General features: G+C 37.0%; 1 protein-coding gene across 1 annotated transcript in view; it reads left to right on the plus strand.

Annotated features, from left to right (window-relative positions):
- The window catches only part of TTC28 (tetratricopeptide repeat domain 28), a 951,873-nt gene that overhangs the window by 148,780 nt on the left and 781,510 nt on the right, over nt 1-21,583 (plus strand). The gene's annotated exons all lie outside the window — the stretch shown is intronic.

A 21,583-nucleotide genomic window follows, 5' to 3' on the forward strand; every position in this document is an offset into this window, starting at 1 on the left:
TGTTAAAGTTGAGGGTCGCATGGATTCCACTCAATATCAGCAGATACTTGAGAATAATGTTGAGGAATCAGTCACAAAGTTGAAGTTACACCGGGGCTGGATATTTCAATAAGACAACGACCCAAAACACTGCTCAAAATCTACTCTGGTATTATGCAGAGGAACAAGTACAATGTTCTGGAATGGCCATCCCAGTCCCCAGACCTGAATATCATTGAAAATCTGTGGGGTGATTTGAAGCAGGCTATCCATGCTCAGCAACCATCAAACCTAACTGAACGGGAAATGTTTTGCAAGGAGGAATGGTCCAGAATACCTTCATCCAGAATCCTGACACTCATTACAGGCTATAGGAAGCGTCTAGAGGCTGTTATTTCTGCTAAAGGAGGCTCTACTAAATATTGATGCAATATTTCTGTTGGGGTGCCCAAATTTATGCACCTGTCTAATTTCGTTTTGATGCATATTGCACATTTTCTGTTAATCCAGTAAACCTCATTTCACTACTGAAATATTACTGTGTCCTTCCGTTATTTGATAGATCAAAATGAAATTGCTGATCCAAACACCCAATTATTTATAAATGAAAATCATGGAAATTGTCAGGGGTGCCTAAACTTTTGCATATATATATATATATATATATATATATATATATATATATATATATATATATATATATATATATATATATATATGTGTGTGTATATATATATATATATATACATACATACATGTGTCTTTATATTTCTATCTATCTATCTCTCTCTCTCTCTCTCTATCTATCTATCTATCTATCTATCTATCTATCTATCTATCTATCTATCTATCTATCTACCTATCTATATACACTTTTAACCTTCCTGCATATTGTGGGATTTACACAGTTTCTGAGTTCTACCCCCTGTCCCTCCCACAACATTACCTTTACTACAAAAGTCCAACATAAATCCAGGGTCACCCCCAATCGGGACCTATATCTTTAATCTAATTTCCCAAATGGAATAGTGCAAGGTCCATAGAATATTGAATTTGTTTATTTTAGAGTCACAAATGTTTATCCAAAGCAATTTTTGCAAAATGGCTCTAGAGAGTAAAAGTCTATTTACCTTAATAATTACTGTCTGCAATAAACATGGACAACTGTTTGCACTGGGTAAACAACAAGAGCTTTTTTTATAAGCATCTTTTATCCCAAGAGACAATCAGTCTCTGCTGTTTGTTGTTGCTTTCTAAACATGCTGAGTTTTAAGAGCCTCCCTGTGCTTCAGAAATATAGTTGTTTGTATGCAGATGATAATATGTGGTGTGATGACTGATAATGAGAAAGTTAGAACATTTTTATAAGTGTGTGAAATGAATAAAAATAATCCCCAAGGATATATTTTTAATATGAGTTGTAACAGAAAAGCTTATTCTTTTTTTAATGAAACTTCAAAGAGGGTGTGCTTCCAAGCATAAAACTGAAATTAAACTGAAATTAAAATTGTGGTGTTTTTAGTGCATTAGTTTATTAATACAATTAAAATAAATTTTTTCCCTTTACTTTTTAATATATTCGATTTGTAGAAACATTAAAATATTAATTTGTCTTCCAAGCAAAACACAATCTTATTTCATTTATTTGTCTTTTTTCATGTTTATATTTCTGTGTACTTTGGGCATATGTTTTTGTTTATCTGTTTTGATTTTCTTAACACATTTAAACAAATGTATGCATAAAGTTACAAAAAGAAAGAAAGAAAAAAAAGTAACTAGGTGGTACTAGGGATAATAGGTAAAATCAAGGTCATTGGAGTGCTTGGTTGTAATGGAGGATTGTGTCAGAGTCACCCATAAGTTACACAATGTGATTAATCTATCGTTGGGGGTGGTAGATAATAACATGGGCTGAAGAGAACTTGCAATTTTTTTTTTATATATTGAATGTATATATGATTATCTATCGTCTTACATGTGTATAGTTCTATGTATATATAAACATATTTTCTATTTAATTACTTAGATATATTTTTATAAAACAAAGTTGATATAATGTCTTTGAGAAGTTGCAAAAAAACCCCAAAACAAAATGTAACAATGGAAAATGATGAGCAAAATGAGGAAAAGAATTGTCAATGATGGGGAGTAAGAAGCTGAAATGGTGTAAAGGGTCATAGGTTAAATCAAGGTCATTGGAGTGCCTGGTGGTAATAAAGGATTGTGCGAGAGACAACCATAAGTTACAAAATGTGATTTATATATTGGGGAGGAGGAGGGTGGTGGTGGTTGGTAATAACAAAGGCAGGAGAAAACTTGCAGACAGTCAGGAAATAATAGAATTGTTCTTATCTCAGTTTTAAGGCAGTTGTTGCTCTCTGCAATATGTACACGGATAGATTGGTCATGCCAGAGCCAAATGTTGGATATAAAGTACAGGAAGATGTGAGTGATACCAGAAATTGAATGATATATTATTATATTTGGATTTCAGCTAGACTCATCCACCTAAATTGCTGATCTATAGCAGCTGCCCCCCTTGCTCTGCCAGTCCCGTCCCTACACTGTCTCCCCATATCAACCCTAACCTCTAAAGCATGCAACAGCCTCACTCCCAAATATATTTCCTTGTCAACTCCAAATACTTACAGACCACCCTCTTTGATCAACCCCTGACATAGATCTCTCCACTTTTATTATTTCTTCTTTCCTTTTTCGCCTCCAAGACTATCATACATTACCCCTGCCCTCTGGAACTCTCGCTCCATCAGACTGTCTCCAACATTGCATAGCTTGTATAGCTTTATGCACAATATGAAAGCCCACCTGCTGAGAGAGGCTTACCACCTCTCCTCTGTTTTTCATCCTAACCAAAATAAATCTTGAACTGCCTTGATAGCTACTGCATGTGCAATCCACATGAACAACTACCCCAAACCTTATGTCTCTGTTCCCTCAACCTGTAGACTGCAAGCTTTTCAGTGGAGGGCCCTCCTCCTCCTGTAATAGTGTTTTTAGTCTGTTATGTAGTCTGTTATGTATTTGTATCTTTCCCAAAAATTTTGTCATTGCATATCCCACATTTCTACCCAGTGCTACAGAATTTTGCAGCACTATTCATGTAATAATAATAATAATAATAATAATGATGATGATGATTTTGTAACTGTGCACATGTGTATAAAGGAAGGCAAGATAAAGAATGATTGAAAAGGTATCATAGCTAGTTACATTAACCAGATGGTCATTCCTGTTAATAAATAATAATTTGTTTAAAGGTGGATCATTCTAGAAATTATCAATAACATATTAAAATTACCATTACAATAGTTTTGCAATAATTTGCAACTGAACCAATAGACACTGACATCCCTGCTGGTTTCTACAACAGCTAATGAGCAGTCAAAATCCTGGTGAGACAAAAATACCAATATCCTTATGTCAACAAATTTACATTCTATGGGAAGCACTAAATGCATTTTACTAAAAAAATAAAAATTTGAAAAAAATTGAGATTTATCAAAATACCCATACTAACCATCCTCCAGAATGCCGTCTTAACCTGGTGATAAGCATTAATTCTAGCCACAGGGCAGATATCAACTTCAGTTTTTAACTAAACAATTCATATGTCTATTTGTCACCAGTATTATGACTTCCTACATTAACTGTCATACATACTATTTATATGACAGTTATCCCCTTAGATTAGGAGATCCTCTGAACTTCAGGGTAACTTAACCATTAAAATCTAACCACAGCAACACAATTTTATTAGTAACCATATGACTAGTATACCTCCATAACATTTAATAAACTTGAATAGTCATGCCATCTATTTAACCTGAGTTACTCTCCGTGACTTCATACTACAAAAATAATTAGTAGCCAAAGTACTCTATGACTGTGATCCCCCTACCTCCAAGTGCAAGGCCACTGAGCCACTCAGTCAGAGGCAAACTCCTTGGTTCCAATATAGTCAAGTTGTTTCCTCAACCTTGGCTTAAACTGTTGTTCTTAATTTTATCTCCCAAAAAGCACTTTATCCCTAGATAGACTAAAGGCAAGATTTTTCATGAGGGGAATGCCCTGATTGGTTGCAGTCACGCTCATTTAAGCAGCTGTTTATACAGTTGCTTTATAAACTCTCTTGCCAATTTGGAGTTGACGGCTGAAATAAACCCCATATTTATTCGACTAGGGTGATTGACAAGCACTACTCTCACGCAATTGGTTGCATAAGGGTAGGGGGCGGCATTGCATAAGGATTCGCCCATGCAATGCTAAATACGGGGAAAAATTGCGCCTCACAATCTACGATCATATGCGGAAATGTTCACAATGTGATTCCTTTCCGTTCGCAGATTGATAAATCTTGCCCTAATTATATTTATACTTTAACCCTTATTTTCTTTTTTCTTTTGCTTACTCTCTCAGGCAGTCACGGTGTTAATGTTGAAAATACAGCTATCTGTCTAACTTTCCTTTTAATTGCTGTGTCTGCATTCACTTTTTTGTGCATGTTCAGTTACCAAATTTATCCTACTAATCTCACATAAAACCTGCACAGAAGTCACCAAATTCAAATGTATTAATGCATCCATCCATATCCTTTATTGTCTATTTACCCCTCTCCTTAATGACCTCAGTACAAACTATTTGTCCAATTTCAGTTCAACATAATTAATCCCATTAGATATATTAGCTTTATTGCTGTCTCTTATTTGCTGCATTGCTCTGTCTGTTTTTAAATTAGCTTCAAAATTAAATAAAAAATCCGGGCCTTAACATAGAAATCAAAGTAAAAGATGTAAATGCCAGACTGCAGTACAGCTCAATTATTTGTTCAAAAAGATGGTGCTCACTTGTGGTGTAATAGAGTTTAAACCCCCTGGGCCTTTCATGGAAAATAGATGTTTTAAAGTATATGATAAAGATCAGTTTGTCCAAAATAAAAGACTGTATTCCATTCCACAGGAGGAACAGGCAATAAGTAAGTATAATGCTTTTTGCTTTATCAATGAGGTATTTTTTGGATTGTAAGATTGAGAACATTCATAAAGTGCATCTATTATTGATTATTCTTACAGGTAGGAGCCTTTTCACATTTTGTCTTAGTTTTGTTTCTGTCTCATGTATGTAATGTATCCCTTTGTTATGTCATGTAGAGTGTTGATACTTTTTTAACCCCTTAACGACCGAGGACGCGCAGGGTACGTCCTCAAAAAAAAGGCAGTTAACGCCTGAGGACGTACCCTGCACGTCCTCGGTGTGGAAAGCAGCTGGAAGCGATCCTGCTCGCTTCCAGCTGCTTTCCGGTTATTGCAGTGATGCCTCGATATGGAGGCATCCTGCAATAACCTCTCATAGCCATCCGATGCAGAGAGAGCCACTCTGTGGCCCTCTCTACACAGGACATCGATGGCCGGTATCGTTGGTGGGTGGGAGCCGACTTGGGAGGCGGGTGGGCGGCTATCGATGGGCCTTGTGACGTGAAGGGGGCGTGATCGGGGGCGTGGCCGCCGGGGCGCGCACGCGTGCATGGGGGGGGGGAGGCGGGCGGGCAGACGCGTGCACGGGGCGGGAGCGGGCAGGAACCGCTACACTGCAGAAATAAAATGATGATAAAAGTTAAAAAAAAATATTTTTTTAATATTCAAAAACGCATCTAAGCGATCTGGAAGGGGTGGGGGGTTTCTCTTGGTGGGGGGGAAGCTACACTACAGAAAAGGGCAATTTTATTTTAAAAAAGCATCTTTTTTTTACTAAACTGGGTACTGGCAGACAGCTGCCAGTACCCAAGATGGCGCCCATTAAGGCAGAGGGGGAGGGTTAGATTGCTGTTTGGTGCTATTTCTGAACAAAGGGGATCCCAGAGAAGCATTTACCACCATTTGTGCCATAATTGCACAAGCTGTTTGTAAATGATTTCAGTGAGAAACCTAAAATTGTGAAAAATTTAACGTTTTTTTTTAATTTGATCGCATTTGGCCTAGATCAATACTTGGGGTTGTCTACTACACTACACTAAAGCTAAAATTACCCCAAAAAGCTACCTACATGCTCCCTAATTAACCCCTTCACTGCTGGGCATAATACCCGTGTGGTGCGCAGTGGCATTTAGCGGGCTTCTAATTACCAAAAAGCAATGCCAAAGCCATATATGTCTGCTATTTCTGAACAAAGGGGATCCTAGAGAAGAATTTACAACCATTTATGCCATAATTGCACAAGCTGTTTGTAAATAATTTCAGTGAGAAACCAAAAGTTTGTGAAAAAATTTGTGAAAAAGTCAACGATTTTTTGTATTTGATTGCATTTGGCGGTGAAATGGTGGCATGAAATATACCAAAATGGGCCTTGATCAATACTTTGGGTTTTCTACTAAAAAAAAATATATACATGTCAATGGATATTCAGAGTTTCTTGAAAGATATTAGTGTTCTAATGTAACCAGCTCTAATTTTGAAAAAAAAAAATGGTTTGGAAATAGCAAAGTGCTACTTGTATTTATGGCCCTATAACTTACAAAAAAAGCAAAGAAGATGTAACATTGGGTATTTCTAAACTCTGGACAAAATTTAGAAACTATTTAGCATGGGTGTTTTTTGGTGGTTGTAGATATGTAACAGATTTTGGGGGTCAAAGTTATAAAAAGTGTGTTTTTTTCAATTTTTCCTCATATTTTATAATTTTTTTTATAGTAAATTATAAGATATGATGAAAATAATGGTATCTTTAGAAAGTCCATTTAATGGCGAGAAAAACGGTATATAATATGTGTGGGTACAGTAAAAGAGTAAGAGGAAAATTACAGCTAAACACAAACACCACAAAAATGTAAAAATAGCCTTGGTTCCAAATGGACAGAAAATGGAAAAGTGCTGCGGTCATTAAAGGGTTAATGATACAGGACAATATTATATACAAATACTTGTCAGATGAAGGTTCATATGTTGTTCTTTGGGAGTGTGTCTTAATCTGACTAATTTGACCTAATCTAAAAGCTAATCCTGCTATGAAAAAAAACAGGAAAAACTTCAGGCAGCCCCAGATATATGACTGAGAGTGTTGGACCTTCCATCTGCCAAGCACTGTGAGCAAGGGGCCTATGTCTACCCTAGCACCCTTATGGTTATTTGCATAAAGATTAGGACAGAGTCATTTGTCCATTTCTCAAAAGGAAATCTTGAGGTTTAGCAGTTCCATTACATAAAACAGTCTAGCTGTAAAATGCCAGGCAACTCTGAACAAAGAAGCACCCAAACTCAGATGTATGTTTCAGCATGTCCAGTATCCAATAGAATATAAATACCATCTGTATGAATAATATGAAGAAGTCATAAATGAAACACATCAATATCTTATTGTAGCTTTTCTTTTGACCTTGTTGTTTGAATGGCCACCCATGGTGTACTTCTATAGAAGGTAAAGCGATACAGGCCTTACTCGATTCAGGGAGTATAGTTACTCTCTTAGACCAAGCTAGAAATTGCCTGTATTCACGGGGATATACATTATTACCCAACAACAGAGATTATTATTGGAACCAAGTGTGGAAAAATGCTTAGTGGGGTTAGTACACAAATTGGCACACAATATGATAATTGGAAGAGAGTTTCCTAATTTTTGGGCCTATGGGCTATTACTGGAAAATCTACTGCTGAGACAGCATAAAAGCTAATTAAATAATTCCCATTTTCTGATATTTTGATTGATGAACTAGATAAGAGAAATGGCTAATAAGTAGTGCAGAACAAAATATCAGACTAATTTATTTAGCATCCAACCAAGGTAACTTTAAAAGTGCACAGTGGACTGATGCAACTTTGGCAGTGTCCAGAGATGATACCTTGCAAAGAAATAGTTTACAGGTTAATCCAGACAAGCCTCTTACTTATCCTTATTTTGAGGTAGATAATGATTTACTGTATTGTGTTGAAAAGAAAGGAGCAGAGGTTACAAAGCAATTATTGCTACCGCAATTTTAACAGGACACACTTGCCCATAGCCATATTCTTGAGGGGCCACTTAGGACAAGAGAGAATCCTCAGAAGGTTTTACTGGCCTGGTATTTTTGCAGCAATATCAAATTACTGTTCTTCATGCCCTGAATGTCAGCTTACTTCTCCATTTACTGCTTACCACAATCCCGTAGTGCCCTTACCTATAGAAGTTCCATTTGAGTGTTTTGCAATGGATTTTGTAGGGCCACTTGTAAAGTCTGCTAGGGGGCATCAGTATATTTTGGTAATACTAGACTTTGCTACCTATAACCCAGAGGCAATACCCATGTGAATGACCTCCACAAAATCCATTGCTAAAAAATTTGTGCTTATGTTTAGCCGGGTTCGTATACTCAAGGAGATCCTGACTAATCAGGGGGGAACTTCCATGTCACGGGTGACTAAGGAATTATGTAAACTCCTTAACATTAAGCATTTAAAAACCTCTGTGTACCACCCACAAACTGATGGTTTAGTTGAAAGATTTAATAAAACCTTAAAAGATATGTTACAGAAAGTAATTGACAAAGATGGCGAAAACTGGAATTTTCTTTTGACATATTTGATGTTTGTAATTAGAGAAGTGCCCCAAACATCTACTATTTTTACCCTTTAAGTTATTGTATAGTAGACATCCCAGGGGTATTTTGGACATACCTAAGGAGACATGGGATAAGGAGGCTACCCCACATCGTAGTGTAATTGAACATATTTCTCAGATGCAGGAGTGTATGGCATCTATTATGCCTATAGTTAAGGAACGCATGGAAAAGGCCCAACAAGGTTAAAAGAAAAGCTACAATAAGAATGCTAGGGTTCGTGTGTTTCAGCCAGGTGACAGAGTTCTAGTTTTGGTTCCCACTGTAGAAAAACAAATTTTTGACAACCTGGCATGGACCCTATGAGGTAATTGAAAGAATAGATGAAGTGAATTACAAAGTAAGACAGCCAAGTCGAAGGAAGGCGGAGCAGATTTACCATGTTAATTTATTGAAGTCATTGAACGAAATGGAGGTACTGATTACTACTGAGGTAAAGGCTTATACTGTTGAGGATAAAAGTGATCCTGAAGTTAATATTTCAGAAAATTTTTCTGTTCATCAGAAGCAAGAGGTAAAAGAGTTTCTCAGAATAAATAGAGAGGTGTTTTCCACCGTCCCAGGTAAAACTAATGTTATCAAGCATGACATTGTAACAGAATCAGGAAAGAAGATTAATTTTAAGCCATACAGGATACCTAAAGCTCGTAGGCAGGCCATTAGATCAGAGTTTAAAAAGATGTTAGATTTGGGTATAAGAGAAGAATCTCAAAGTGACTGGAGCAGTCAGATTGTACTTGTGACTAAGCCCCTGATTGCACAATTAGATTCTGTAATGATTATCTTAAATTGAATTTCAAAATTTGATGTAGATCCAATGCCTCGAATTAGAGACTAGGAAAGGCCCGATACCTCACTACAATTGACCTCACCAAGGGATATTGGCAGGTGCTACTCACAAAGCAGGCAAACGAGAAGACTGCACCTGATGGCCTATTTAAATACACAGTCTTACCTTTTGGCTTGCATGGTGGACCTGCCACATTCCAAAGAATGATGGACAGAATATTAAAGCCACATGCATGCTATGCAGCGGCATACTTAGATGACGTGAGATACACAGTGAGGATTGGGAATCTCATCTTCCAAAAGTACAAACAGTCCTGAACTAAGAAGCAAGAATGGGCTTTTCTTGATTTAATTGTATATTATAGGAGATTTATTTCTAACTTTATATGATTTCTAACTCTTTAACTGATTTGACCAAAGCAAAATACCCTGTAATTGTTAAATTGACTCTAGAAGCTGAAAAGGCATTCAGATAGCTTAAGGAAGCCATATGTAACCAGCCAGTTATGATAACCCCTGACCTTTTCAAAGAGATTATTTTACAGACTGTTGTAAGTCTTGGAGTAGTTTTTTCTCAAGGGGAAGAGTGCCTGTCTTGTATTTGAGGAAGGAAGCTTGATCCTCATGAAAGGAGATACGCAATAGTGGAGCAGGAGTGCATGACGATAAAATGGGCGGTTGACACTCTAAAATATTATTTCTTAGGCAGGAAATTCAGATTGGTGACTGATCATGCTCCACTTACATGAATGAGGGAAAACAAGGAGAAAAATAGTAGAGCTACCCATTGGTACTAATGTTTGCAAACATTTATTTTTTTCTATAGAACACAGAGTAGGAAGTAAACATGGAAATGTCTATAATCTTTCCAGAATGTACTCACTTGTTGCTAAGGTCACTCATCCGAGTGGATTGTGTACAATGGAGTATATGTTACCCCTTAAATTATGCAATGCTGTTGGTGGTATTAAAAATGTATTGTGTAATTGTGTATTTTGGGCAAGTAATCCAGTCCACACTTTGGATGTGGCAGAGAAGTGCAGGTGAGGAATCCAGTTCAGGTTTTCCCTACAAGCTAAGGTTTTTTCACCTGCAGCTAAATAATGAGTCTATTAACTCCTGTTACATAATGTGTGCTGAAGCTGCTATAGAGAACCTATATGAGAAAGACAAAAGATATGGAGTGATGATGCTGTCTAGAGGTTCTAGGCCTGTGAAGTTTTGAAATCTGTTTTTAATTTTGCAGTTTTGTGGAAAAGACTTTATTCTGTTTAGTATTAAACGCCATTGTGCAAGGATTTATTTTGTTAAAACTGTAAATCATCTGTGAATAAACAGGCCAATGTTTTTACATCTAATCCAGTGTGTTTGGAGTGTTTCTCTGCTTTGAAGACTTTGCGTCCCGGGAAAAAATACTTAAGGGGTATTTTTGTCACAAAACAATAAAATTATATATATATATATATATATATATATATATATATATATATATATATATATATATATATATATCAACTATAAATAGAGAAGAGGAAGAGGTTTACAATAAAACTGGGAATTCAGCACTCTTTTGAAATAAAAGAAAATGGCGACACAAAAACATATGAAAAAAGAGGTCTTTTTATTCTAAAACTGTGCTGAGCGCAGGCCCATAAAAAGACAGCATCCAAACAAATGGATGTTGTAAATACTATGTTAAACCATGAAATATATAACATCCAATATATACATGTTATCAAAAAATATATTAGGACCGGTCCATGTGAAAAGACATGCATAAAAATTAAGTATATTGCGATTGTACCCAAATATAAGATAATACTGTAGATAATAGAGTTGTCTAAGCACAAAATGTGGTTTTAAAGAATATGCACAGACCTGTGCAGGTTTTAATAGAACTGAGCATAAGAGTTAATACATATGTGCATAGACACCCATATCCGTAATGTGGGTATAGGTTAGCTAACATACATCAGTATATTCATTCTGGTATAGCCTTATTTTACTATAAATATCTATACGTATATATAGGGTATATTGTGTGGAGCGATAAAGCGGGTATTGCAATGTTATCAAAACCAACATAGAAGACAAATATAGTGATATCAAAATTTGAGACCCAAATAGATTAGACAATCTTTCTGTAGATATCAAACGTCCTTTATAACCATGGGTAGATTTTGTAACACGTTATACTGAACATCTTGAGTCAGAGCATACATGGATATGAAGCAGATGCTTAGGCGCTTAAAGCGTAAGTATTAGTATTGCAGCATGAAAAAGTTATAGTGACACAGACGAGAATGTAGGAGGATATCTTATGTTAGTAAATGTATCCCTCTGATTAAGTTGGAGTGGAAGCAAAGTAATCAATACAGTATTGGCACAAAACAAAGATGCAGGAGGATACAACGTGTGTATGTCTGTATCCCTCTGTCGACTACACCTGATTGCTGCCGGGCTTCACCCTTCCATTTGGTGAAAAGGACTTTTACTGTTGGAGCAAATAATCCACTGCATGTATCATACAAGTGATGTCAATATCCCTTGGGACATCTTCCAGAAAAAGTATACTCGCTTAGGTTCACAAACTATGTTGTACACGCAAACTTCTCCGCCATCCAATTCACAAACAAACGTGTCAAGTCACATGGAGCGGCCAGCCAATTACTGATGCTCGTTTCACTAGGGAAACTCTTCTCTTTCCTAAAGAAAAAGAAAACAGTAGTACCAATAGGTTAGTGACAAAATAAAACTGTCATTGGAGTGGAATTAGAGAGATCCTTAAAAAGAATTGGAAAATTCTACTCAATTATGAAAATATAGCAAAGGAAGTTGGAACAACTCCAACTCTGACAGCAAAAAGGGCTCCTAACTTAAAAGATAAAATTGTGAGAAGTAGATTCATTACTCCACAAAAGAATTGGCTGCTAAGCCAAAAAATAGTAGGTAATTTTCCATGTAAATAATGTGTTGCCTGCAAATTTATGATTAAAACCAAAGTATTTTCGGCTTGTACTGAAAAGGTCTATAAGTTAAGATACTTCTTTAATTGTAATATGGAAGGAGTGGTCTATCTACTTAGTTGTAATTGTCCCATTTTCTATATTGGGAAAACAAAGAGATTTTTGAAAGACAGGATTCTTGAACATAGAGATGACATTAAGAACAAAGTACAAAATAGCAGTGTGGCAAGACACTTTGAATGCTTTCACAATAGCAGCCCAGACTGCATGAGAGTGACAGGCATAGACAGAGGCATAACTAATGGCAGAGGTGGTAATAACAATAAGGTTTTTCTCCAAAAGGAGTGTAAATGGATTTTTAATCTCTCTACTATTGGTCCCAAGGGATGAATGAGAGACTTGATATGGCTTGTTTTCTATGAAATAATTATTTGAAAACCATTAATATCCATTTCAAGTCATTTAAATCTTAAAGGTCTTTATATATTTGGCACTTATCATTTATTTTTGGGGATGAATATTATTTGTTTGGTAAATACTGTGTATTTTAATTGTAAAGTAAAATGTCTCAATTCAATTTTAAAACGTTCACCTCCCAGAAGGGCGGAGCCTGTATATCTTAAAAATAGCCTAAGGAAACATCACTACACAAAGCCCTGAGGAAACCCCGTCTCCCTAGTGATGAGGGGGTGAAATGCGCGTCGGCAATTGACTGGCCGCTCCATGTGACTTGACACGCTTGTTTGTGAATCGGGTAGCGGAGAAGTTTGCGTGTACAACATAGTTTGTGAACCTAAGCGAGTATACTTTTTCTGGAAGATGTCCCAAGGGATATTGACATCACTCGTATGATACATGCAGCGGATTATTTGCTCCAACAGTAAAAGTCTTTTTCGCCAAATGGAAGGGAGAGTAGTGAAGCCCGGCAGCAATCAGGTGTAGTCGACAGAGGGATACAGACATACACACGTTGTATCCTCCTGCATCTTTGTTTTGTGCCAATACTGTATTGATTACTTTGCTTCCACTCCAACTTAATCATCTGTTGGGATTTACACTAGATGGATGCAGTTGACAGAGGGATACATTTACTAACATAAGATATCCTCCTACATTCTCGTCTGTGTCACTATAACTTTTTCATGCTGCAATACTAATACTTACACTTTAAGCGCCTAAGCATCTGCTTCATATCCATGTATGCTCTGACTCAAGATGTTCAGTATGACCTGTTACAAAATCTACCCATGGTTATAAAGGACATTTGATATCTACAGAAAGATTGTCTAATCTATTTGGGTCTCAAATTTTGATATCACTATATTTGTCTTCTATGTTGGTTTTGATAACATTGCAATTCCTGCTTTATCGCTCCACACAATATACCCTATATACGTGTAGATATTTATAGTAAATTAAGGCTATACCATGTTAAGCCTAGAATGAATATACTGATGTATGTTAGCTAACCTATACCCACATTACGAATATGGGTGTCTATGCACATATGTATTAACTCTTATGCTCAGTTCTATTAAAACCTGCACAGGTCTGTGCATATTCTTTAAAACCACATTTTGTGCCTAGACAACTCTATCTACAGTATTATTTTATATTTGGGTACAATCGCAATATACTTAATTTTTATGAATGTCTTTTCACATGGACCGATCCTAATATATTTTTTGATAACATGTATATATTGGATGTTATATATTTCATGGTTTTAATATAGTATTTACAACATCCATTTGTTTGGATGCTGTCTTTTTATGGGCCTGCGCTCAGCACAGTTTGAGAATAAAAAGACCTCTTTTTTCATATGTTACTTGTGTTGCCATTTTCTTTTATTTCAAAAGAGTGCTGAATTCACAGTCTTTGATGGGGTTTTATTGTAAACCTCTTCCTCTTCTCTTTTTATAGTTGATAAATATTTAATGGGTCTGCACCATATTAATTAATTGTTGACCTTCTCATTAAACTTGTATACGAGTTGGTTTTTCTGTGTGTATATATAAAAAAAACTTTCTATACACCTGCAACACTACATAAATTATAGCAGTTTTTCCATCCACTTCCTATATATATATATATATATATATATATATATATATATATATATATATATATATATATATATATATATACACATATATATGGAAATACTTATCTGGAAAACTAAACACAGAGAAAAAGTTAACGCCTCTCAAATATATATATATATATATATTTATCAGTTTCTCAGGTTTTACTATTTATAGGTATGTGTTTGAGTAAATTGAACATTTTTGTTTTATTCTATAAACTACTGAAAACATTTCTTCCAAATTTCATATAAAAATATTGTCATTTAGAGCAGTGTCTCTCAACTCCAGTCCTCAGGACCCTTAACAGGCCAGATATTCATTGTATCTTAACCAGGGCACAGGTGAAATAATCAGCTGATCAGTAACCATGGTTACTAACCAGCTCTCGCCCTTCATATTATTTCACCTGTGCTCTATTTAAGATATAATGAAACTCTGGTCTGTTAAGGGTCCTGAGGACTGAAGTTGAGAAACACTGATTTAGAGCATTTATTTGCAGAAAATGACAACTGCAATAAACATGCAGTGTTTTTAGACCTTAAATAATGCAAAGTAAACAAGTTCATATTGATTTTTAAACAAAACGATACTGTTTTAACTTAGCAAGAGTTCAGATGCTCCCCCAGTCTTGGCATGCTCTTTCACATTGCAGTTGGGTGACTTTATGCCACTCCTGGTGCAAGAATTCAAGCAACTTGGCTTTGTTTGATGGCTTGTGATGATCCATCTTCCAACTGATGACATTCCAGAGGTTTAAATGGGGTTCAAGTCATGAGATTGGACTGGCCATGACAGGGTCTTGATCTGTTGGTCCTCCATCCACACTTTGATTGACCTGGCTGTGTGGCAGGGAGCATTGTCTTGCTCGGAAAACCAATACTCAGAGTTAGGGAATATTGTCAGAGTAAAAGGAAACAAGTTTTCTTCCAGGATAACCTTGTAGGTGTCTTGATTCATGCATCCTTCACAAAAGATTAATCTGCCCAATTTCAGGTTATCTTCTCTGATGAGTCCAATTTTCAGCTTTGCCCAACATCTTGTCCTCTAATTAGATGGAGACCTAGAGACACCTACATGCCACAGTGCCTAGCACCCACTGTGAAATTTTGTGGAGGATCAGTAATGATCTGGGGGTGCTTCAACAAGTGTTCACCAACTCTGAAGATTGTTTTTTCCAGCAGGACAATGCTCCATGCCACACAGCCAGGTCAATAAAGGTGTGGATGGAGGACCACCAGATCAAGACCCTGTTTTCTTTGCATTATTCAAGGTCTAAAAACACTACATCTTTTTTGTTATTTTGACCATTTGTCATTTTCTGCAAATAAATGTTCTAAATGACAATATTTTTATTTGGAATTTGGCAGAAATGTAGTTATAATATAGAATAATACAAAAATCTTCATTTTACTAAAATACATACCTATAAATAGTTAAACCAGAAAAACAGATATTTTTTCAATGGTCTGATAATTTTGCCACAACTATATATATATATATATATATATATATATATATATATATATATATATATATATATATATATATACAGTATCCCACAAAAGTGAGTGCACCCCTAACATTTTTGGAAATGTGAAACCGCTGTATGGTCTTGCCCACCATGCTGCAGCTCAGTTTCAGGGTCTTGGCAATCTTCTTATAGCCTAGGCTAACTTTATGTAGATCAAAAATCCTTTTTTTCAGATCCTCAGAGAGTTCTTTGTCATGAGGTGCCATGTTGAACTTCCAGTGACCAGTATGAGAGAGTGTGAGAGTGATAACACCAAATTTAACACACCTGCTCCCCATTCACACCTGAGATCTTGTAACACTAACGAGTCACATGACACCGGGGAGGGAAAATGGCTTATTGGACCCAATTTGGACATTTCCACTTAGGGGTGTACTCACTTTTGTTGCCAATGGTTTAGACATTAATGGCTGTGTGTTGAGTTATTTTATTTCATTTTAAGGGGACAGCAAATTTACACTGTTATACAGGCTGTACACTCACTACTACTTTACATTGTAGCAAACTGTAATTTCTTCAGTGTTGTCACATGAAAAGATATAATAAAATATTTACAAAAATGTGAGGGGTGTATTTACTTTGTGGGATACTGTGTATATATATATATACAGACATTGAAAGAGTGTGCATATCTACAGCAGTTTTAGAATAATAGCTATTTCACTTACAATTTAGCATGGAATTTAAGCAAAGAGTTACAGACACTGAAAAAGTATGCATTTCTGCATAGGCATTTTTGGAACAAAATCTCTCTGAGTTACAGATATAAATTAAATATGAAGAATGAGTTACATGCCTGTCATCAGTAAAGGGAGGAAAAAAAATTAAGATCAGGCAAATTATTGCAATAGGGTACATTTATGTAGAACAAATAACATAACATTTCAAATAGGTTGATAATGCCTGACTTATACCTCAATGCACACTTAACGGTAACCTCAAGTTTTAACCTCCTAGCTATAAATGAAGTCACTTTTGGACCTCAGTGATAAATAGGAAGCAACTATAAGGAGGATCTTTTATTATATCTAGGTGATTATTCTAAGAACGTGTGTTTAGTTCCACCATATTTAGTAAATTTAGTGAAGGAAAAAGTGTATTGCACATCATGGACAATTAAGAACATTTCAAATATGTAGAAACATCTCTGACTAAAATAAATGTGGATAGAAATTTGGGAAAGGAAATCTGACTCCAATTTTAATATAGAGCTCATATTACAAATCTATATAACATCCTTATAGAGGAAAATAAACTCTAGATGCATAAACCGCTCTAAACTTTAAGGTAGGAATGGTGTGAACCAGCACCCCACGCCAAATTATACATAGACATACCTTATATGATGTCTGAATGTTTACCAAGATTAAAGAAAGAAAGCTATAAAGAGTATTTTAGAAGCAATGCCTTCTAATGCAAGATAGGGTGGTGTTATTAGTGTAAAGTGGGAGACGGGATAAGAGATTATAAGGTGGACTACAATATTTTAAGACTAGGAGTATAGAAAAAACAGGTTTCACTAAAAGTTTCCCCCAAAGTTATGCGACTGTATCTTCTAATATAGCAATATGTCCCTCTAGTGGCCAACAATGGTTAGTAGCAGTGCACTGAATAACATAGTAAATACATAAATGGCTAATTATACATGAACATAATTTAATGTCTTAGCACCTTCATGGCCTCAGCCGCCAGCCATGATACAAAGACAAAAACATACACTAACTATATAAACCTTTGCTATTAGCATAACAATGCTTAACCTTAAAATAAAATTGTCAAGGAACCTAGCTGGGGAAGAGAGTCATACATCTCTAAATGAAAGAAATGATATGAAACTAAAACTATGTACCCTAAACATTTTAAACAAACAGTTAGCCCACTCCAGATTTTGTATAGCAGCCGATTTGCACAGTACCACAGTTCAGGGAGATCTTCAAAACCAGCCCAATGCTTGACAATAGGCTGCAGCAGACAGTGTCTCTAAGGCTGATCCCATGATGTTAGCCACCAGGATCTCTTAAGTAAATGCTTTCATGAGGTCCGAATGGTCTGGTTTGCTAACCCAAAGTCTTCAAAGGGGTTAATTTTTGCAGCTGGGTTTAGGACAGAATCTCTTGGGTGGTTGTTGTCAGACCCGCCGTAATCAGCCTCTTCAAGTAATCAGCTTCTAGGTTTCTCTGAGAATCAATGGAAGTAGGTAGAGAGCGCTGGGACCCCAAAGCACCACCACTTGTGCTGTCTGTTAGGAAATCTTTCCAGAGGCCCTGTTCAGAAGTAGATGGGAATGCCATCACTAAAGTAATTTCCAACTCAGCTTGATAGCCATCAAGCAACTCACTCAGCTCTCTAAGGAGATTAGAGGCAAACTCCATATTTGGTTTGTGTGGTAGTTTATAGGAGGGATTCAAAGATTTTGTGAGGCAGTATTAAATATCTGCCTTGTAACCCAGTTACTTAGTTAGTTGTGTCTTGTGTAAGGAAACGTCTAATTTTAGAGATGTTTTTAAGGTGCAGGCAGCAGGAGTTGGCCAAGAACTGAATGGGATGAGTGAAATAATGATCTGAGTCAAGTGTGACCCCAAGATATCGAGCATGAAGGGTAGGGGTATTGATGGAGTTATCAACAGTTATAGAAAAATGGTGGGGGGGGTGAGATTTTGGAAGAAGGGGGGGAAATAAGGAGCTCAGTTTTAAAGAGATTTAGCTGAAGGTAGTGAGAGGACATCCAGGATGACATATGAGAAAGACAATTAATGACATGGATTAGCAAGGAAGGAGATAGGTCAGGTGCAGAGAGGTAACTTTGGGTGTAATCGGCATACAAATAATTTTCAAAACCCGTGGGACTTTATTAAGGAACCTAATAATGACGTGTAGATTGAGAAAAGAAAAAGCCGAGGACAGCACCTTGTGGTACACCAAAAGAAAGTGGTAACAGGGCAGAGTATGTCGCAGAGAAGGATACACTAAAGGTACAATTATACAGGCAGGAAGAGAACCACGAGAGGGCTGTGTCATAAATGCCGAAGAAATGGAGGTTTTGGAACAAAAGAGGGTGGTCAACAGTATCAAAGGCTGCGGACAGATCAAGGAGGATAAGCAGAGAGTAGTGGTCTTTGATTTTGCTATAAGTAGGTCATTGGTAACCTTAACCACAGCTTACTGTGGAGTGATGGGGGCGAAATCCAGATTGCAGTGGGTCAAGGAGGGAGTTTAATGTAAGGAAATGGGATAAACGTGCATATAATAGCTTTTCAAGAAGCTTTGAGGCAAGAGGGAGTTCGGAATTAGGTCGGTAGTTGGATGGGGAGGTTGGATCGAGAGAAGGTTTTTTGAGGATAGGTGTGGCCAGTGCATGTTTTAGAGATGAGGAAAATATACCGGTGCTGAGGGAGAGATTGAAAATGTGTTTGAGTGTAGGGGTAATTGTAAAAGAGAGAGAGGGGAGTAGCTGTGAGGGGATGGGATCAAGGGGACTGGTAGTGAGGTGAGAGGACAGTATAAGGGCAGAAACTTCTTCAGTAACAGGGGCGAAAGATCTAAATTCATGGCTATGTGGGTCTTGGATGATTGCAAGCTTTTTAGGGGGTGAGAGACTGGCAGTATGTTTAGAGCTGATTTCTTTTCTGATGGAATCAATTTTGTTATTGAATTAGTTAGCAAGATCTTGAACTGAGAGATAAGTTGCATTAGGAGGTGGGGGTGGGCAGATAAGAGTATTGAAAGTGGAGAACAGAGGTTTTAGGTTTAAAGAAAAAGTAGAGATAAGAGTAGAGATGTAATGTTGCTTATGAAGGTTAAAGTGAAGGTAAACTTTGATGAATGAAAGCCCATTTTTTAAAAATACTATTAAAAACAGGGGCACTTTCATTCATCAAAGTTTACAAAGCAGCCGTTTTAAAAACTTACCTCTCTTCTTTGCACAGCCAGAGCAGCTTCCCCGACCCGGAGATCCTCTCTTCACACGTCATCAATGACTAATCCAGCTTCCTCCAATCACGGCTTTCCCCCCAGGGTAGTCATTGCCTGAGGCCATGCCGTGATTGGAGGAAGCTGGATTAGTCATCAAAACGGCTGCCTTCTAAACTTTGATGAATGAAAGTGCCCCTGTTTTTAATAGTATTTAAAAAAAACGGGCTTTCTTTCATCAAAGTTTACCTTCACTTTAAGAGCAAAATAGTAGTAGTTCAAGATGAACTTGTAGTGAAGAAAGTCAGCTGAACTCCGAGATATTCTCCAGTGTCACTCAGCAGTACAGGAACATCTTCATAGGTACTGTGTCAGAGGAGTATGCCAGGGCTGAGGATGAGTGCAGGATTTCTAAGCTATGGTAGGAGGGGCCAAATTATCAAGGTGGAATTATACTGGCAGATAGATTGGTCAGGCCAGGAAAAGAAAGAGATGGAAGAGAGGAGAGTTTTGAGAGAGCAAGCAAGCTGTTTCTGATCTAATGACTTAATGCTTCTGTGAAGTTTGGTGTTAAGGGTAGAAGGGTGGAGAGTTGTAGGGAGGGCTGTGATGTTGCAAGTGAGGAGATTATGGTCAGAAAGAGGAAAAAGAGAGTTTGTGAAGTTTGAGATAGTGCATTAATAGCTAAAAATCAGGTCAAGGCAGTGACCATCTTTGTGAGAAGTAGAGCCTGTCCATTGTGACAGACCGAAAGAGGAAGTGAGTTGCAGAAGTTGTTTTGCAGAGGAGGCAGTATGATTGTCAACAGGGAGGTTGAAATCACCAAGAATGAGGGCAGGGGTGTCTGAGGAAAGGAAATAAGGTAGCCAGGCAGCAAAGTGTTCTAGAAATTGAGTTGAAGAAGAGCCAGAGGGCAGTATATGACTGCAACACGTATAGAGAAGGGATAGAATAGGCTAATCATGGTGGTTTCAAATGAGGAAAATGTGAGGTAAGAGAGAGGTTGTATTTGTTAAAATGTGCAACGAGAGGGAAGTAAAACACCTACACCACCTCCTTGTCTATTACCAGACCTAGCAGTGTGGCTGAAGTGGAGACTCCCATGTGACAGTGCTGTAGTGGATGCTGTGTCTGAAGAAGAGAGCCAGGGTTCTCTGAGAGGCAGAAGGTTGAGGGTTTGGGAGATAAAAAGGATAGAAAGGCTAGGAAGTTGTGGGGGACCAGGATTAGGGGAGATTTTGCCAGAAGCTAGTATGAGCATGAAAGAGAGTACCATGAGATGAGATGCAAATTTGCAGTAATGAGTTTTTGGGATGAAGTGCATGGGGAGAGAGAGTGTTTAGGAATTTGTAGTACAAAAGTGAGGTGAGGGTAAGAGAGATGGGCTAATGAATAGTGCAGGTGGTGAGTGGGAAGGAGTAAATGGAATAGATGAGTTTGTTATAGAGACAAGAGGGAGCAAAAAGGAACAGGAAGATATTGAGCATTTTTACAGGGGATCAGTAAAACACAAAAAATATAGTATTACAGCAGCACTTGCCTTGTTCAGTCCTTGTTCAATTCTTGTATAATTCTTTTGCCTAATTCTTAATGCTTCATTTATAAATGCTCACTTAAGAGATGTGAACATATCATGTTACAATAGTGCTAACTAAACCAGCAATGCTACACCCAGGCCCTGCAATGCTACCCCATAGAGGTGTTAGATTTATAGGAC

The sequence above is a fragment of the Bombina bombina genome, chromosome 2, assembly GCF_027579735.1.
Source record: "Bombina bombina isolate aBomBom1 chromosome 2, aBomBom1.pri, whole genome shotgun sequence".
NCBI lineage: Eukaryota > Metazoa > Chordata > Amphibia > Anura > Bombinatoridae > Bombina > Bombina bombina.